Genomic DNA, 16,828 nt, shown 5'->3' on the forward strand with positions numbered 1-16,828 from the left:
AAGAATACTTCATCAAATAAGAACTGATTCCAAATACCATTTTTGCTTTGAAAGGATAAGTAGTTACCTGGTGCCAACCTTGTGGCTTTAGTGTGATCTCCCAAATAGCACAGAAACTTGCTACTTCAAATAGGGACTTTCAAACAGCTGATAATTTCCCTTCTGTCTTAGAGGACAGCTAATCCTCTTGATTTTCTGTGTTTTGTTTTCTGATTTTGCTTTATATGTAGTAATGTCTAAATATTATAAAAGGTCTGGTGTTTTTTGTCTAAGTAATGGATTTCTCCAGTCTTTAGAAATGATGCCTGTTTATGGTCCTGCCATCTGCAGGAGCACCAGCCTATCATGAAGTTACTGTATTGATCTGTCACTAGTCCTGTCTTGTCTGCTTAATGCCAAAAGGCTTAAATTCATAACCTGGGCCACCAGTTTTCTTATTGTAAGCCAGACAAAAATGCTATTGATCTTCTTTGCTGAAGTGTTCTTTTCACAGTTTGCTAGCATCTACCACTGTTGTCCTTACTCAGGGCTAATTAGCTAATAATTTAATGCAACTGAGACAGCAGTCACACTTGTGTTTAGCAGCAAGGGAATATGCTGTAACTTCAAAAGGATGGAACCTTTTAAAAATGTGGTCATGTTTGCACTGCTTGTCTCAAATTTTACACTCTCACTTCAAGTTTCATTTCCTCTGCACTAAAGAGTAACAGTCTAGTTAGACTGAGGTGTGCTGTCGCTTCAGGATTTATAGGAAGCAAAACCCAGAGGAAGTGTTGGTTTCTGTAGTTTTGTATGGTTATGCACTTGCATTTCAGCTTTATGATTGCTTCTTGAGTGAAATGAAATATTTCACTGAATTAATCATGGGAACCCTGTCATTCATGAGCTACAGACAGATTCAGTCATGTCTGAGTAGTCAGTTATGTATTTTTTTAATTCATTTTGCTATGTTGTTTTTCTGGTAAAAGAGCAACCAAACAAAAAATCCACCCCTAAATGGTTTTAAATAAAAGTTTATATGATGAATCCTCCTTCCGAAGAAATACATTTTCTTACTGCTAAGGAGACCAGAAGGTTGTAAGGAAATTCAGGTTGGAAGCATGGGAAAGATATGATCTTCTTACACCTTTAAAAGCTGCAGGAGTCTTCCACAATGTTTTTTAATATTTTAATTAAAATATTTGTTCAAACATGAGTTCAAAAAATTTGGTGTGAGAGGCTACTTGCTTCCAGTCCCTAGCTGCATGTAAGAAGCAATTGGTACAACTTTCAGATGGAGGAACAGCTTAATGTTGTTCAGCCCATGTTTAGTTTTGTGGGTGATTCACCTGGCTTGTCTCACTCATACTCTTGTGGTGGTGAAAGATACAGCCTGAACAGCATTTCTGTTAGAATAAACAATAAGAAAATCTTCTGAAATACAATTATAAGCATTTTGCCAAAAACAGATGGCAGACATAATCTAGCATTTTTCAGCTGTTATATATATTATAAAAGTTCTTGACCAAAGGTGGCAGCTTCTGTATTATTGCCTCAGTGAGTGTAGGCCATATCTTAGTTTATGTTTCAGAATTATGTATGATTGAAGTTGTATCTTTGTTTTCTGTTCCACATTGCTGAACATTGGGTGAGGTAAGCTGTACAGTAGGTGGAAGAAAAGAGATGATCCCTCAGGGAAGTTTTTCTTTACCTTTCATACATTAATTTCTCTGGAGTGTATGTGCATGTGTTAATTTTCTGTATGAAAAAGGAGTATTATCTATGATGACACTTAAAATTTGTTTGAAATAATCTCTGAAGGCACCCCAAATTGCAATTAACTATTCTGATGTCCTAATGACTTAACAGATGTTTCTGTAAACTAGAACACATATGTCAAATTACAGAACTGATATGCCACTATATGTGATTTACGGTAACTGCCTGTAAATGGATGTATTGTGATAAATATCATAGAGATGGCAAGGGTGTCCATCTTTTCAATAGTCCTGTAATGACATTTCACAACATAGTATTCATTGTCACTCTCTGGGTGTTACTCTAGTCATGCAAAATGTCTAGCTCTTACTTAGTATCTTTGTAAAATTGTTTGGGTTTTTCTGGAGCTTCTTGGCTCCTTTTTAATGCATGCAGGCTATTGAGTGGTAATTTTAATAAAATAGTAAAACTCAAGATTTTTCTAAGCTTTTCTGAAGATTCCTAGTAGCCAATTCAACTGATTTTAGACTGCACTCCATCTGTCTGGGAAACAAAGAAAATACATTAGTAGTCCACACATGAGCAGCTTATTAGTTCATTTGGTGTGTGCAGTACAGTGATTTAAGACTCATCTAAAATATTCATCCACAATTACTGGCACAACGCAGTTCAAAGTGCTTCAGATCTGTGGGTTTGACTGAGAAATTTAAGGAAAATAGCAGCAAATTGATTCTGTGTGTAATTAATGAAACATTTCATTCTTATGTAAATATTAAATGCTTGGGTATTTTTCCCCTTTTTTTCCTCTCCTCTTACGGAGCTCCCCCTTCCTGACCTCCATTATATGTTTGTTTGTTTTATAGGATGGTGGGTGGGCTGGCATTGGGGCATATTCTCTTGGGAGGAGGAATTAATGGTAGAGTCCTGTGACTCATTCACTGAGCAAACAGCTGTTCTTCCTCTAATTCACCCCTCCTCTCAGATGTCCATCCCACCCCCGGAGAGGAGCTGCCAGAAGGCCTCAGTTGTTGAAACTCTCCATCCACCTTTTTAGGGAAAATGCACTTTCCTTGACCGAACCACCCTGTGCACATGTAAAGTGAAGGTATGGATATGAGATCCCTGGCCAGCTCTTCTGTGAGGAGGCTCCCATTGGAGGGACACAGTGGACCATTAGTGGCAGCCACATCTTGAAGTCTCTGAGCAAGATTTTCCAGGGCTGACCTCTTGCTTTGCCACAGCAGTGCCTGTTTTGAGCCGGGGCTGGATGCTAGTGGCTTCAATAAGGGTTAAAACCTTTTGGCCTGTTGGAGAGAAAGGGCTTTTGGGGACAGGGGACAAGCAAGTGGATGTTAATGTGGATGTAAGGAGTGAAGTTGGTGAGGCAGGGCTTAGGATTTGTTTAGGATCTCTCCCTCCCTCTTTCAGTGTCACAGAAAATTAATCCCAGTTTTATGACTGCTATCAGTGGAGAAGTTTAAGAACAGCCTGCAGTAAAACTTTGAACATCCCGAGCTTGTTTTGAAATTACTGTCTTTCCATCTCAGCTGTCCACACAGAACACAAATTGCAATGTTGCCTGCTCTTGGCTGCCTCTCTGAGCTGCAGATGTCCTCGAGTTTCAACATAAGCAGCCTGGCAGGGCTTGGGATGAGGGGACACCCTGGACTCCGCCCTGCAGCCCTCCAGAAAACCAGAATCCAGAGCTACCAGTTTTGGAGTACTTGGGTAACAGTTTGTGTGATGCGCAGCAAGGAGTGCTTGTCTACTGTGGCCAAATGACTTAAAGGGAAGATGAGGCAAAGACTTCTAGCTATTAAATCCCAAGATATGACTCCTCCTCTGAGGCATCTGTGCAACTACTCCGTATGTTGCTTTTATTCCTATTACATTAATTTGCATAAAAGGCTTGGATCTCTAAAGTTGTGTTGGGTTGCAATGTTGCCACTTAATTTCTCTTTCCTTCCCTGATAGGCAGCACTGCTCATACAGGCAAAGCAGGTGATAGCCCCCATGCTACACTGTGTGTGGACGTAGGTTTGCATATATGTGCATGAACTCAGCGTTTAATCTCGCAGAAGAAGATGGTTTAGAGTGTGGGAGTATTCAGTGAGCTGGTGAGGACGCAGTTAAGAAAAAGGACTTGGCAGTGAACAGCTTTGAACTTGTGTGAAATGCCTAGTTTCACACTTAGAGATATATGGGTTTATCCATAGGTTTTGGCACACCTGCTAGGGACAGTGGCTAAAACCAATTAATTTTTAATTAATGAGTTGATTGACAGCAATATGGGTTGTTAGTTTGTTGTTGTTTTTTTTATTCCACACACATGAACTTGTTTCCCATAATGCAGGTCTTTAGCACATCACTTGAACTGCTTTCTGTTCAAATACCTTTTTACTGGTGAGTTCCATTCAGATTTAACTGAAAGGGGGCAAATACCCTTCTCACCTCCACTCACATGAGTGGAAGATGATAGTAGGGATGGAAATTTGTATATTGATCAAGTTTAAAAGGTTATTAGGCAGGGATGGTAAGAAGATCTTCCTGTGCTTTCACATTGCTGACCTTTAAACTATTTCAGATAAGAGACTGTGGGGAAAAAGATGGGTTATAAATGTTTTCTTTATATAATTTAGTAAAAGCTCTTAGATTACTGTTTTTTGTTTTGAAAATGAATGTACCTAATTTTAAATTTTGTTTTGAGCAGTTAAACTAGTGGGGATTTTGCTTTCTGCTGCTAAGGTCAGAGCCCTCTTTTGTCATCCTTTTTTGATGCAAACAGACAAAGGAAAATTTGGGGGATTTAATCTAAGTTCTACAAAATGTTTTTAGTAAATGCAGGATCTAGCTCTAAACTACAGGACAGAAGTTAGGGGTACTTTCCACATGAAAAAGAACTGGAAAAAAAAATACTTTTTAGCTAAGAAGACATGGCGAGTTTTTACTTATAGATCCTGGACACGAAGCTCTAGGTGTTTAAGGCTTTGTGCGTTTCTGTTTGTTTTTCAAGTTTTCTTTGAAAAAAAACTCTTTCCTCACTTTTGTCCTCCCTTTCTGTAAGCCTGTTTCATACTGCATTAGGGAAGAATCTTTTCTGTCCAAGATGAAACAAAACTTTTTGTTTATAAACAAAAGTTTGTTTAGTGTAATGAAACAAAGTGGAAGAGATACACTACCACTATCAGAAGTGTAGTGTTGGTGTTTCTTTCATCCCAGTATTTTGCCCTTAATGTAGGTTTTGGGGTGTTGTTTTTCCCCCTCCCACCAGCAAAAATAAGGCACATGTCTTATGTGCAGCTCTAAGCTGTTTGCTGTGCTTCTGTGCTTAAGTAGTAATGCCATAAAGATTAAAAAAAAATAAAAATCTACTGCCAAATAAAGACATTTCTTAGTCTCAGAGATGATGACTTAATTTTTAGTGTTTTGGTGTTTTATATCTTGACATTTCTTATGACCTACAATTAAAATGACTTTAGTGAAGTCTCAACTTATATCCAGATGGCTGAGTGTGGTTCAGTGTCTCCAGGGAGAGCACTGAACTGCTCACTAAATCAATTTGTTCTTTTCTCAAAACAGATTAAATATGTTTTACCACTTTAAATTAAAAAAATAAATAACCCCATGTGAAATAACTGCTACATGTAAAATTAAAATGCTCTCTGTGCATTTTGAAGGGTAGTAATTTTGATGCCAATGCTGTGCTGAAAGTATTCCACCAGAGAGAAATGAATGGTTAAAATCAAGCATGTCTAATCCTGTCTCACTGTTCGGCTAGTCTTGTTTGAGAATTAAGTTGATAACACACTACTTGGGTGGGTGCTAACTGCTAGTATGTGGCAATACTCATCTTTAGCAGAACCTGAGACACTGCGTCCACTGCACCTCCTTGTTTTTTTTGGTTTGGTTTTCTGTTGTGGTTTGGTTCTTAGCTTGTTTTTTAATTTATTGTTCATACATACTACTTTCTTTTCTAGCCTTCTACTGCCTATTCCTTTAGCAAGAATAGCTGCAGAGCGTCCTTGTAACTCACCAGAGTTCTTAGTGGATGCTTCCAAGTATAATTTTAGTAGACTTCTGCCTACAATGTATTTTGTATCCAACACACAGGAGAAGCAAAGGGGAATCAGTAGCTTCTGGTGCTCTGCAAATCTGCAGAGGACATGAAGAGCAAGGAAAGTCAGATGCACTGGCTATGCCAGAAGCAGCCTTTGTTCCTTCAAACCACTTCCATGGCTGTGCTTGAGTGGATTATTGTTTAAAGCTCTGTAAGTGGAATAGGATATAAAGAAAAGCAAAGGGGGAAAATTTGCTGAAATAGAACAAAATGAACTAAAGAAGTTGCTACACAAGTAGATGGCAAATGGTCTCTAATAATGGGATTTTACAAGAGATGTCCAGTCTCCAGAACACTGGTTCAATTTAAGCCAAGATTAATAGTGCTTGTTATCCTATGTCTGTGAGTTGGCAACTCAGTCCTCTGGCATAAACAAATGCAGTCTCATACGCTAGTGTAGAGTAGGTAGGAGCCATTATTATGGTGGTCACTTGTGTGATGGTAGTGGATTGCAAACTTTAATTGCTTTGGGTTCACTCGCCCTGGCCTGATTTTCGCTGCTGCAGCGCTGCTAGGGTGGAGCCAGCGCTGGGGCTGGAGCCGCCTGGCCAGGGAGGTTGTGGAGCTGCGCCTCCTGCCTCCTTTGCTCAGAGCTGGCACATTGAGTCTTTCTTGTTTCAGCTCAGGCCAAAGCCACCTGTATCAGCTTATTGTTTCACAGCAAAGAGGCTGTGTGTGTCTTTGAAAAGATGCACTGAAGTGCCTGTCTTCCCACTCCTATTTCCCTGCTTCTGCTTGCACTCATTCCTCCCTCCTGATGCTGGATTTCTGATCCAACCTTTGACTTGTCTGCAGTCACATAAATCTGGGATGTGGGGCTGGGAGGGAGATGAGGTGCAGCCCTGCCCTGTGAACTTGAGTTTCCAGGGCTGGGGCAGGAGAGCAGAGATGTGGACAGCAGTGATTTGGCCTGGTGGCCTTAGCTGCAGTGGGCCTGTCGTACATGCAGCATGGAAAGAGGACTGGATGGGAAAAACAGTTCTTCCAGTAATGAGAAATTTATGGAACAAGTTGAGAGAAGCACAGGATTTTGTTTTTGCTCTAAACTGGAGATTGTGATACTGCTTACTTCTGCAGCCTTATATATTTAGGATATGACCCAACTCTCATGTTCCGTTCCATCTCAAAGTGAGGAAATTAGAACTTCATGGCTTCCAACACCTGAGAAAAAGAGTACTCCATTTATTTATTAATTTTTAAATACTGTGAAATACAGGCTTGACATGGATTTAACTTCTATTTATGTAGAGAAAAAAGTTCAAGGTTTGTTTTGGTTTTGTTTTTTTTTTCTTAAACGGGGTAAACTTAATTCAGAAAATGGTGACTGAATAAACAAAACTTTTGCTTTCTCTCCCATGAAGAATGGAGGGAAACAAGCATAAACAAAAATACTTGTAACTGCATATTTTTCTTATTTAGCTCTACCCTGGTAGCATTCTCCCTAACAGAGGCTGCCTGAAAAGTCTCTGAGGAGGTCTGGTTGCAATAAAAACATGGTACAGCAACCACAGATTTAATGGCATGTCTAAGCAGCTGCAGTGTTCAGTGTGGTGAGCTTGGCTGTCACAGCCCCCTGTGATCTGCCCTGCAAGAACCTGATCCTCTTTTGGGAACTAACTGTATTGGGAAGAAAGGTTGTAGTGCATGAATGCTGTCCAAGGAGTTGTCTTGGACTTTGGGGGGTGTGGGGGCCACTGGCAGGGATGCAGGCAAGGGAGCTGATGCCAGGGCTTGCTGGGCCAGGTGGGCAAGAGTGTTTCTGGGCAGGGAGAAAGATGCGTTTGGTGGTGCTAGGTGAGGACCACAGGGGGTCAGTGCAGTGTGGCCACCTCCTGTGGCTTTCTGCTGCTTGTGTTTGGAAAGAGTGTTCGTTTTTGTGCCATCAGACGAGTGCTGGTATTTCACAGCTGTGTGGCCGCTGCATTTCGGTGTGATGTGTTTGTGTGCTTTTTGGTGGTTCTTCTACTAAGGATTATTTAGGAACAAGTCTGGGTGTAGACAAAGGTGAAAGTTGTCAGTTTGAAGCTGCAGTTCCTCAGCCACCCTTCCTTCCGCTTCCCTCCCCTCAGATATTTTTTTTTCCCCAACTTTACTCTCCTTCTTTCCCCTGGCTCTCTGCCTGGAGAAGGAGCACACCAACCTACTGTGAGCTTAGTCTCTCTTTCTCTCCTTTTTTCCCCTTCAAAATCCCCACCTATCTTGTGTTGCTTACTTTAGCAACATTTTATGTTCCTCTTTCATATAAAATTAGCAAACTGCCCCTTTTTCAGCAGAGGACAGCATTGGATTCTCATCAGACATACACTCATTGTTGATTCTGAGTTGCTTTGGAAATTAAAAAAAGCCCAAGTTTCTAAGAACTCCTGAGGTCATAGAGGGCTATGATACCTAACAAGGACAGCATATAATGTCCAAACACTGCAGAAGTTTGTAAATTTTTCCGCATAGCACAAGTACTCGTTGACTTGAAAGCTTACTTAGGAAGTGCGGCACTTTGTGTTCTTCACTTGTGACCCAATTACAGTCCTGGGTAAATGAAAAGTTGGGATTGCTGACATGCTGTGGTTTTACAGGAATTTTGAATTTGAACATGTTCTGCAGTTCAAGGAGAATAATGCTGAAACTTGGAAATAACTTAGAAGTAAGAAAACACCCTAAAGTGCACCTGCCTCATGTATTTCCAAAAGAAGATTGTACTTTCCTGTCTATCTTGGCAGTAATTTTGTTTTCCAAGAATTTCTCTGTGTGATTTGCATTTGCTTTCTCTTAATTTTTGTTTGGTTATGTAGATGGCAAGTGGTATTTTGTGTATGTGAACTGAAGGTTTTGCTCTTGGTTACCCTTAGAATTTAATTTATTTATGGTTAAAGTCCAGCACAGGCTGAGTGTTGAGGTGTAGACAGCAAGATACTGTTGGGTCCCTCTTGTATTTCTCAGAGGATAAGGCTGAAGAAGAAATGCGGGGGTCCAGGAAGATCTATAGTAGTCAAGGAAGATCTGTAATAGTTCTGTCTCTAAAATCTGGCAGCCTCCAGGTGGGACTAGGGCATGATGAGAAAGCAAGGAAAGTTGTTTGTGCTTGACCCAAGTCAGTGATACGGCTGAGACGTAGGAGTCCTAAATAACTCTGTGTTGTTTCCCTGTTGGATTTCTTTCAGTTCCTCCTTTCAGTGTTTCCTATATGCATGAATTTTAAGACTTGTTGTGTGGCACAGTTTGCTCTGGATGTTTCCCATATGTATACTCACCTTTTTCTATTGATTGATCTTGGCAAAATCACTAAGAACCAGAGAGCCATGTTAAAAGAAAAACATTGAAAGTGTCTGATGTATTTGGCCTAAATTGCTGGGTTTTCTGGCAGGGTCTGCAGGGGTGGGATGACCTGGGCTGCCCTTCAAAGAATGCCCCTGAGGGACTGGGGTGCCTCAGACTGGAGTTAAGGGCACCTCTGAGGGACTGCAGCCACCCCAGGCCAGAGTGAGGACATCCTTGAGGGACAGGGACCAGTCGAGAACAAGTCCAGTCTGGGACAGGGGCAATCAAGTAAACCAGCAAGGAGCAGTGGAAGGACAAAAGAGAAGAGAGGAAGAGCTGACAGAAACCATAGCACACCCAAACCACAATCCCCATACTCTTGTGCTGCCTGCTGCCTTGCAAAAGGTGTTGGGATGGACTGAGTGTAAGGCATGGTGGAATGAAGGGAAATTGGGCTAGGAAAGCAGGGGGAGAAAAGGTGTTCATTGAAGTTGAGCCTAGGGAAGGGGAAAGCAAGGAGTTTCCCCTCAGTGTTTGCTTAACTGCTTAGTCTCCTTTGTTTTCCTTAACTCTTGAAAAAAGCCACAAAAAAAGTAGAAGTGCGTTAATTGGCAATGAATCAAGTAAGATTAAGTAAAATTCCCTGAGTTGAAATTGTTTTTCCCACCATGTACAGATAGCAAATTTTGGCAATTTTTGTACTTTTCCAGTTTTTGAGTCTTTGGGGTTCACCTTGATCCCCTTTACGGTTTTGCTTTTGAACGTTGGAAGCTTAGAGATAAATTATTTAAAACAAACAAACACAGATCTGATTTTTTTTTTTTTTTTTTTGTGATGGTGAGACTATGGAGAGCTGGCTTTAGGCAAAAATCCTAGTCTTGCCAGAGGCATGATAAATAGTTGTGCTGCCTCTCCTTCCTCCTCTCAGCTTCTGCAGCCTTCCCTCCTTGTCTCCCTCACCGGACTAATTGTTATGGTGTAATCTTCTTGGAGCGAGGGTTTTGTCTGTTACGTGCTTGTAATGCACCACATATGCATTAGTATAGAAATAATCTAATTCCGAGTGCCTGGGATTTCAAGCATCGAGCTGTTTGTAGCCAAAAAATAATTTAGCCAAAACACCGGCGTCTTTGTGCTCCCTCTGCTGGATCTGCCAGAGCAGGAATTGCTCCCCGGGCCGAGCACGGCTGGTCCCCTCCTGGCTCTTCCCCGATTCACACCCGGCAGCTCCCTGCTCGGGTACCGCTGGAGATTTGTGGGAGGGACTTGGTGCTTTCTAGTGTCTGCTGGTGCAGCCGGCTGGTGGGACGTGAGCCGGGTATGAATGTGAAAAAGGCGGAGATTGCTTGGCATCCAGTTGTGCCACGGTGAGACCGTCGTTTCACACTGGGAAGGGTGGCTGATGCTGGGCTTAAGATGTCTCCAGGTGTCTCCTCTTCACCACCCATCTATTCTCATTTTTCAGGTGTAGCCTGTTACCCTCAAACTGTGCCAGTGAGACTGTTTCAGGGATCTTCCTAGAAACAGGATGAAACAATGGATTAGGCTTCAATAAAAAGCTAATTTTAGTTTTAGAAACTGATTCCAGTTCAGAGCAAAACCCTGTGAGGTGTGCTTGCAGAGCTGGGGCTGGCGTGAGAGCATGGGAACAGGCTTGGGCAGTGGTAGAGAAGATGGTACAGTCACTGAGCAGGTTGCATAATGAAACTAGAGAGCAGATACTGGTGGGGATAGTGCCAGTGTTCTTAGAATAAGCTTGGACTTGACTTTGTTTGCCAAAGGAGTGGGTGGTCTGTAATGTGAATTCACAGAAGTGTTAATGGAATAGCCCTTTTCAGAAGTGCTTTGTGAAACAAAGTAGGAATTGTGGTACCATTTTTACGGATGGGTAAAACCAAAGTTCAGAGGAGGAGGAGTAAGAGTTGGTTTCATGTGTTGCAGCAGTACAGTTACAGCAGGTCTAAGCAACCTCTGTTCCTACCCTCTGCCATCATGGCTCGTCTCTCCTGCCCTGTGCTCACTCCCTGTGTTGTGTTGGCACAGCTGTTCATGAGACACCTTGCTGAAGGAAATCAGTTCCCTCATCCAGCTGCACAAATGCTGGGTTGGAAGCAAGTGTCCAGGAGAGACAAATGAGAGGTAAAGTTCACGCTGCCAAGTAAATGCTGCAGCCCCATTTGCCCAAGTCCCATCCTGTCACACCTGTACTGGTACCCAGCTCCTGGGGCAGACAGAACAAAAGTTTATTCTTTGGATAAATAACTAATTTCAAATTAATTTAAGACCCAGTCTGCAATAGCTGACAAAATCGTGTTAACACATCCTAAATCTGAATCAATTAACATGTTTTTCCTGGCTTGTATAAGCAGAACAAAAGCACTGGGGAAAACTTCTGGATGAGAATAAATATGTTCTGGGGGAAAACACTGACAGTTCAATAAGGCCTTAAAAGCCAATCATTCACCCAGGGTGCCTGTCAGTATGTAGCTTCTGTAAAACTACTGTTTTGTTGTGGGATAAGAAAACCAGCAGAGCTCCTGTTTGAAGCAGATAGACTCTTGGTGGCCCTGAACATGTCAGGGATGGGATTATTGTTTCTAATATATATTTTTCAGACAGGTATTTATTCTTTGTGAATTATCAGTGAACAGAATACATGTAACTGCAGAACAAATATTAAATACGAATAACAAATTATTTGTAATAACTTGAGGTTTTTCTTTGTCATTTTTTGAGTCACCTCTGACTTTTGCATCCTACAAGTTGTTATGGAAGTGTCTGTTCCCACAGCTGATCCTTGGGGAGGAACCTAGATGGGCTGCAAATTGTGCCTTATTTTTTTTCTGTAATACTTGTTTTCTCACATCTGATGGAAATTTATTTTGTATATAAGTTATTTGCAGGATAGTCAAAAGAGAAGCAAAATGTAGCCATCATGTTCCTTTCTTAGATATTTGCTGAGGTTTGGAGCCCAGCATAGTATAAGGTTGTAAGGAGACCTTGACTGTCTGCTGAAACAGCATGTAACAAAATACTGCCTGCAAACATTCCCCTGTCCCGCTTTGCAGTCTTTCTTTGTAATTAAAAAGCATTTCCTAGAAGTCACAGTGCTGTGCCAATATAGCCCATAACCTTGATTTGTTCTGCTACAGACAGTATGGTGGTTTTGAGGCATACTGGTGTATTTGCTTAAGCAGAGTTTGGGGGTTGGTTTACTTTTTAATGACACTTAGCTCACAACAGTTAGGAAGTACCGTTTATGAAGAGAATAAAGGAGAATTCAGCATGACCTTTAATGGAAAAAAAAAATACCATTTGGCTCAGGAAATTTTGATTTAAACCTCAGTAGAATTCTTATCTTTTCTTCCATCTCATTATTATAGGCAAGAAAACCTGTAAGACTTAAATTGCTGGAGGGAGTCTCAGAAGCTTGGGGGTGGCAAAACTGGGCTGGAACCCCAACCCAGACTTGGATCTGGTCCTTCAGGCTTGGTCCTGGGACTCCTAAATGTTGTTCATTCATTTCAGGTCTGCTCAGTGAGCTTCTTCAAATACTGCCAAGTTATGCAGGAGAATGGAAGTGTGATGTGTCTGTGTTTTTATTGCAGGAAAATGGATCTTGTTATGTGAGGGTGTTGAGGAAACAGTCTCCTGCTACCGAGAGGAAGAAAGACCAGTGGGAAATATTCAGGTAGGAACGCTTTATGGACCATCAGGTGGTAAAAGCACTTGTGGGCTTCCAGTCTTTTTCCAGATGCTTCGTGCATAGTGTTTTATGCCTTCGTGGCTGATCTGGTCACTATCAAAGTTTATTTGTTGCTTTAAGAAGCAGTCCTGTTTGGTCAATTGATTGCAACAACAAAACACTGCAAGCAAAGCCCTCGGCGTAAACATTCCTCTGGCTATCCCTGGTACAGTATTGATCCTGATACAGAATACAAACAAATTACTCTTAGCATGAACCATTCAAGCTATAAAACAGAGCAATAATATGTTCTACTTACTGCCAAAAAATATGAATTTGTAATAAACAAACCAGAAATCTCTGAGTAGAAATTAACAGTATCAATAATATATTAAATAGCTCGTGCCCAGCTGTTGTACAAAAAACACAGAGTGGGCACTCCAGGGTTTCTGTTTCCTCTCCCCCATAGGAAAATTAATCTTTGCAAACTTGTTCTGTTTTCTGCTTTTGCTTTATTTAGGGGTTTTTCAAATATTCTAAGTATTTTTTAAAGCAATAGGTTATCTTATCATTGCCTTATTTCCAGCATTATTCAGAGCTTCCCAAGGATTTGATCTATATCTTAATTTTCTTGTGGACCAGATGCCTCTCCTTACACTATAATGTGGGTCATCTCCATTTCTACTCCTTGTCACATCCCCATGGCATTTACTTATATTGGGAAATAGCATTAAACAAACTTTTGTGTATTTGCAGTTGTTTTGAATGCAGCTGAAATTTGGGGAGGAGAAGTCAGTACAGTACCCTTCTGCCTATCACCACTGAGGATGTATGACTGATAACTGAACCCATTTCCAAAAATACAAAGTTAACAATAATCAGTACATTATGGTTTGTTTTTTTAAATCTACTGTGCTCATATAATCCTCCTCCCCCTCATCCATGTTTTCAGTGCTGCACTTTGATGAGCTACAGACAGTTGACTTGAAGGCATTTTTTGATTAACTTTTTCTGTCTGCTCACAGCCTTGAAACTCAACCTTTTCAAGAGCTGTATGGGAGAAAAATGTGTAAGACTAATATTAATAGGCTGAAAGAGAGGGAGAGGGAAGACTGAAGTGTAAAACTTGCTTCCAGCAGAAGTGCCATCCCCTTTTTACCTCTGATACTTAAAAGCTTTTCTGGCATGGCTACTAAAGCAAGTTAGTGGTGTGTGCCTGCCATTTGTCGTGCTTTTGTACTGCAGGAGTGTCTTTCTTTTTGTGTGGTGGTGTTTTATTTTAAGACAAAACACAAATTTCAGCTGATACTCAGGTATTATGTTATGATTCATCCATACTCCCTACATTTTAAATGTTACTTCCAAGTACTTACACATGATTGTTTGTAGAAATGAAAGGTTATTTTTTAAGTTTACGTTTAGAATAATTTCTTTTATAATGTTTAGCAAAGTTCATGTGCGTAAATAATTTCATTAATAATTTTAACTGAAATCGTACTGGAAGACTAGAAGGAGGAGAGGTTTTAACTGTGCCATAAACTTGCTGGGAAAAGATCTTGGCTGTATTGAGAAATACAAAAGTACTGATTGTAACTCTACTAGAAGATTTAGAACATGTTGCAAATAGTTGTTAATTATGCCTTAAAAAGTATACTGTATTTTATGCTCCCTCAATATAGGTCTAAGACTTTTTTTTATTATAAAGTGTGCAGGCATAGAAATGCAGTAAATAATTAAAGAAAAACAAAACCCAAAAAAATCCCCAAAAAACCAAAACCTACTCTATTTTAAAACTGTGTTCCTGAAAATTTCCCAGAGATTTCCCTTGACTTGAATCTTGGTTTAAAAAAATAAAATAAAAATCACTTCTCTGTTTTCTGAGGAAACTCAGGAAAGAAGTTCCTTGCTGTGCCTTCAGGTCACATGGCCTCACTGCTGTAGACCTGGAATGTTTGCCGTGGTATTTCCAAGGACTTTGTAAGCACACAGAAAAAATGGGGGAGGACCTTTTTTGTTTTGTTTTGTTTTTTAATATTATATCCCCCCTCCCCTTTTTTCTTTCTTTTTAGGCAGGCAAAATATATTACATTTTAAGTATAGGGATTTTTTTTAGAAATTCAGAATTATTTCCTACTTGATGTAATACCTGACAACCTACATATTAAGCCTAACTCTGCTATTTAGATGATCTTAATGGTTTACTTTTGACATGTGTCACTGTGAGTGACATTCAGTAATCTGACTTGATAGCTGTCATCTTGGAAGCTGGAGTAATGCAAACAAAAGATGAGCACTCAAACAAGGTTACAGTGAAGACCCATTTCCTAAGTCCTGCTGTTGTGGTGGCATAGAATCCTCAAGTCAAATCAGAAAAGCACAATTAGTTCTGGCTCCTGGGATACAAGCGTTAAGATTATGCAAACCTCTTCCTACTAACTGTAGGAACAGCGTGTGCTCCTTTTGAGACTGCAAACACCAGCTCAAACTTGGATTGTGAGGACCTGTGTTAGTCTGTAATGTCATGGATATATTATGTATTAGAGGGGGGCTGGAGGAGACCCTGCAGTCCCTCTTACACCCCTGGACTGGCAGAGATGCATCTTCTCCCTTCTTCCAGCTGAGCTGCCTGTTGAAGAAGGGCAGAGAACTGATCTATTTTTAAAATAACCCTGCAAAAATGGGAATGGAGGCGGAGGATGAATGGACTATTTTTAGCTTAACCAACATTGTTCACTACACAGTACCATAAAGCTGTCTTAACTCTACCAGGGAGGAGTGAGGAAAGGACAGTGCAAGGGGAGCTGGTAACAGGTGGCCAGAGGCAGGACTGTTTATTTCAGCTTTGCCACTGGGAAAAATCACCTCAGCAATGGGGCTGTGGCTTCCATGAGGCCACTTAGAGCATGACAAGGCAAAATTTTATAATCTCGTCAATATGAGTTTGTTGCTTAGTCAGATTATTAAATGCATCAGAAGTTACACAAATTGTTTTGGAGCTTTACTTTGAAGTATGAAGTCGTAGGGTTTTTTCCCAAATTGAGGCTCTAAATTGGCAAAGAGGAGCCTCAGTAGATCAGGAATTGAGCAAGAGCTTGGGTTCTGCACATGGACAGGGTTTCCTTGTTCCTTACTCCTCTCCCTTACCAAACTTTATGAAGCCCATCTAAATGTGACTTATTTTTTAATTATATTCTCCTGATGTGGAAGTGTAGCATCAAGTACAAGAGTTTCCACATTTTAGGAGATGTTCCAATGTTTTATCTTATTCTTTAGTGTTTCTCACTGGATTGTTGCTTCTGTGCCTTTTATATTGAAAAATTTTTGATACAACCACTGTATTTTCAGTACAACTGTTTTTTCAGAGGCTTTATTAGGCCTTGATACTTCTGATAGCATAGCATTCTTTTTTAGGCCTTCAAGTGGGAAAAGAGAAATTTATTTCCTTCTCAAGGCAAAAGAACAATGCAAGTGTAATCTCAGCTCTCCATTTTTCTTTTGTCTATGGCTAAGTCCATCTGGTAACCTGGTATGATTAATCTGGCCTGATTTGTTCATGTTTTTAGAAGTTTATGAAAGGACAGTGGAAAGGGAGGAAAAAAATTCCTTTGAAGGACCTATCAGTGATTCAAACATTGCATTGAATCATAAGGATATGTATGACTGAGATCTGTGCTACCAGAGTGTGTGAAATACTGTGTGAAATGCCAGCTGCTGCATAGCTTCAACTGATCCTCCTGAGAATGTATAATCTGCACCTCAGGTCAAACTAAGGCTTTTCAGAGAGAGGATTTTTATGCTAACAAATTCTGGAAAATCTCCATATAGACAATTTAATCTAAAATCTCACAAGTGAAAATAAACCTGATTCAACTGCACAATGTGAATATATGGAGGAGCATGTCTGCAACTCCACATGAGGTCCTTTCTCTCACTTGTTCATACCTGTCCGGTACAGCAGAAAGCTTGAACAACTGAAAACTAAAAATACTGCTTTACAAATAGAGTGGGAGAAAGGAGAGAATAGGCATGAACACCAGCTTTCAAAGATACTGAGTGTTTGCCACAGCAACAGT

At 40.5% G+C, this 16,828-nt stretch overlaps 1 protein-coding gene across 6 annotated transcripts in view; it reads left to right on the top strand.

The window, feature by feature from the left end:
• The window catches only part of ZMIZ1 (zinc finger MIZ-type containing 1), a 345,681-nt gene that overhangs the window by 108,993 nt on the left and 219,860 nt on the right, over positions 1-16,828 (top strand). For all 6 annotated transcript variants that reach the window (XM_051617531.1, XM_051617530.1, XM_051617534.1 and 3 more), the window contains one exon: positions 12,679-12,761. The gene's annotated coding sequence lies outside the window, so the exon portion shown is untranslated. The remainder of the gene's footprint in view (positions 1-12,678; positions 12,762-16,828) is intronic.

Source organism: Apus apus, chromosome 4 (assembly GCF_020740795.1).
Source record: "Apus apus isolate bApuApu2 chromosome 4, bApuApu2.pri.cur, whole genome shotgun sequence".
In the NCBI taxonomy this organism is placed as follows: Eukaryota; Metazoa; Chordata; class Aves; order Apodiformes; family Apodidae; genus Apus; species Apus apus.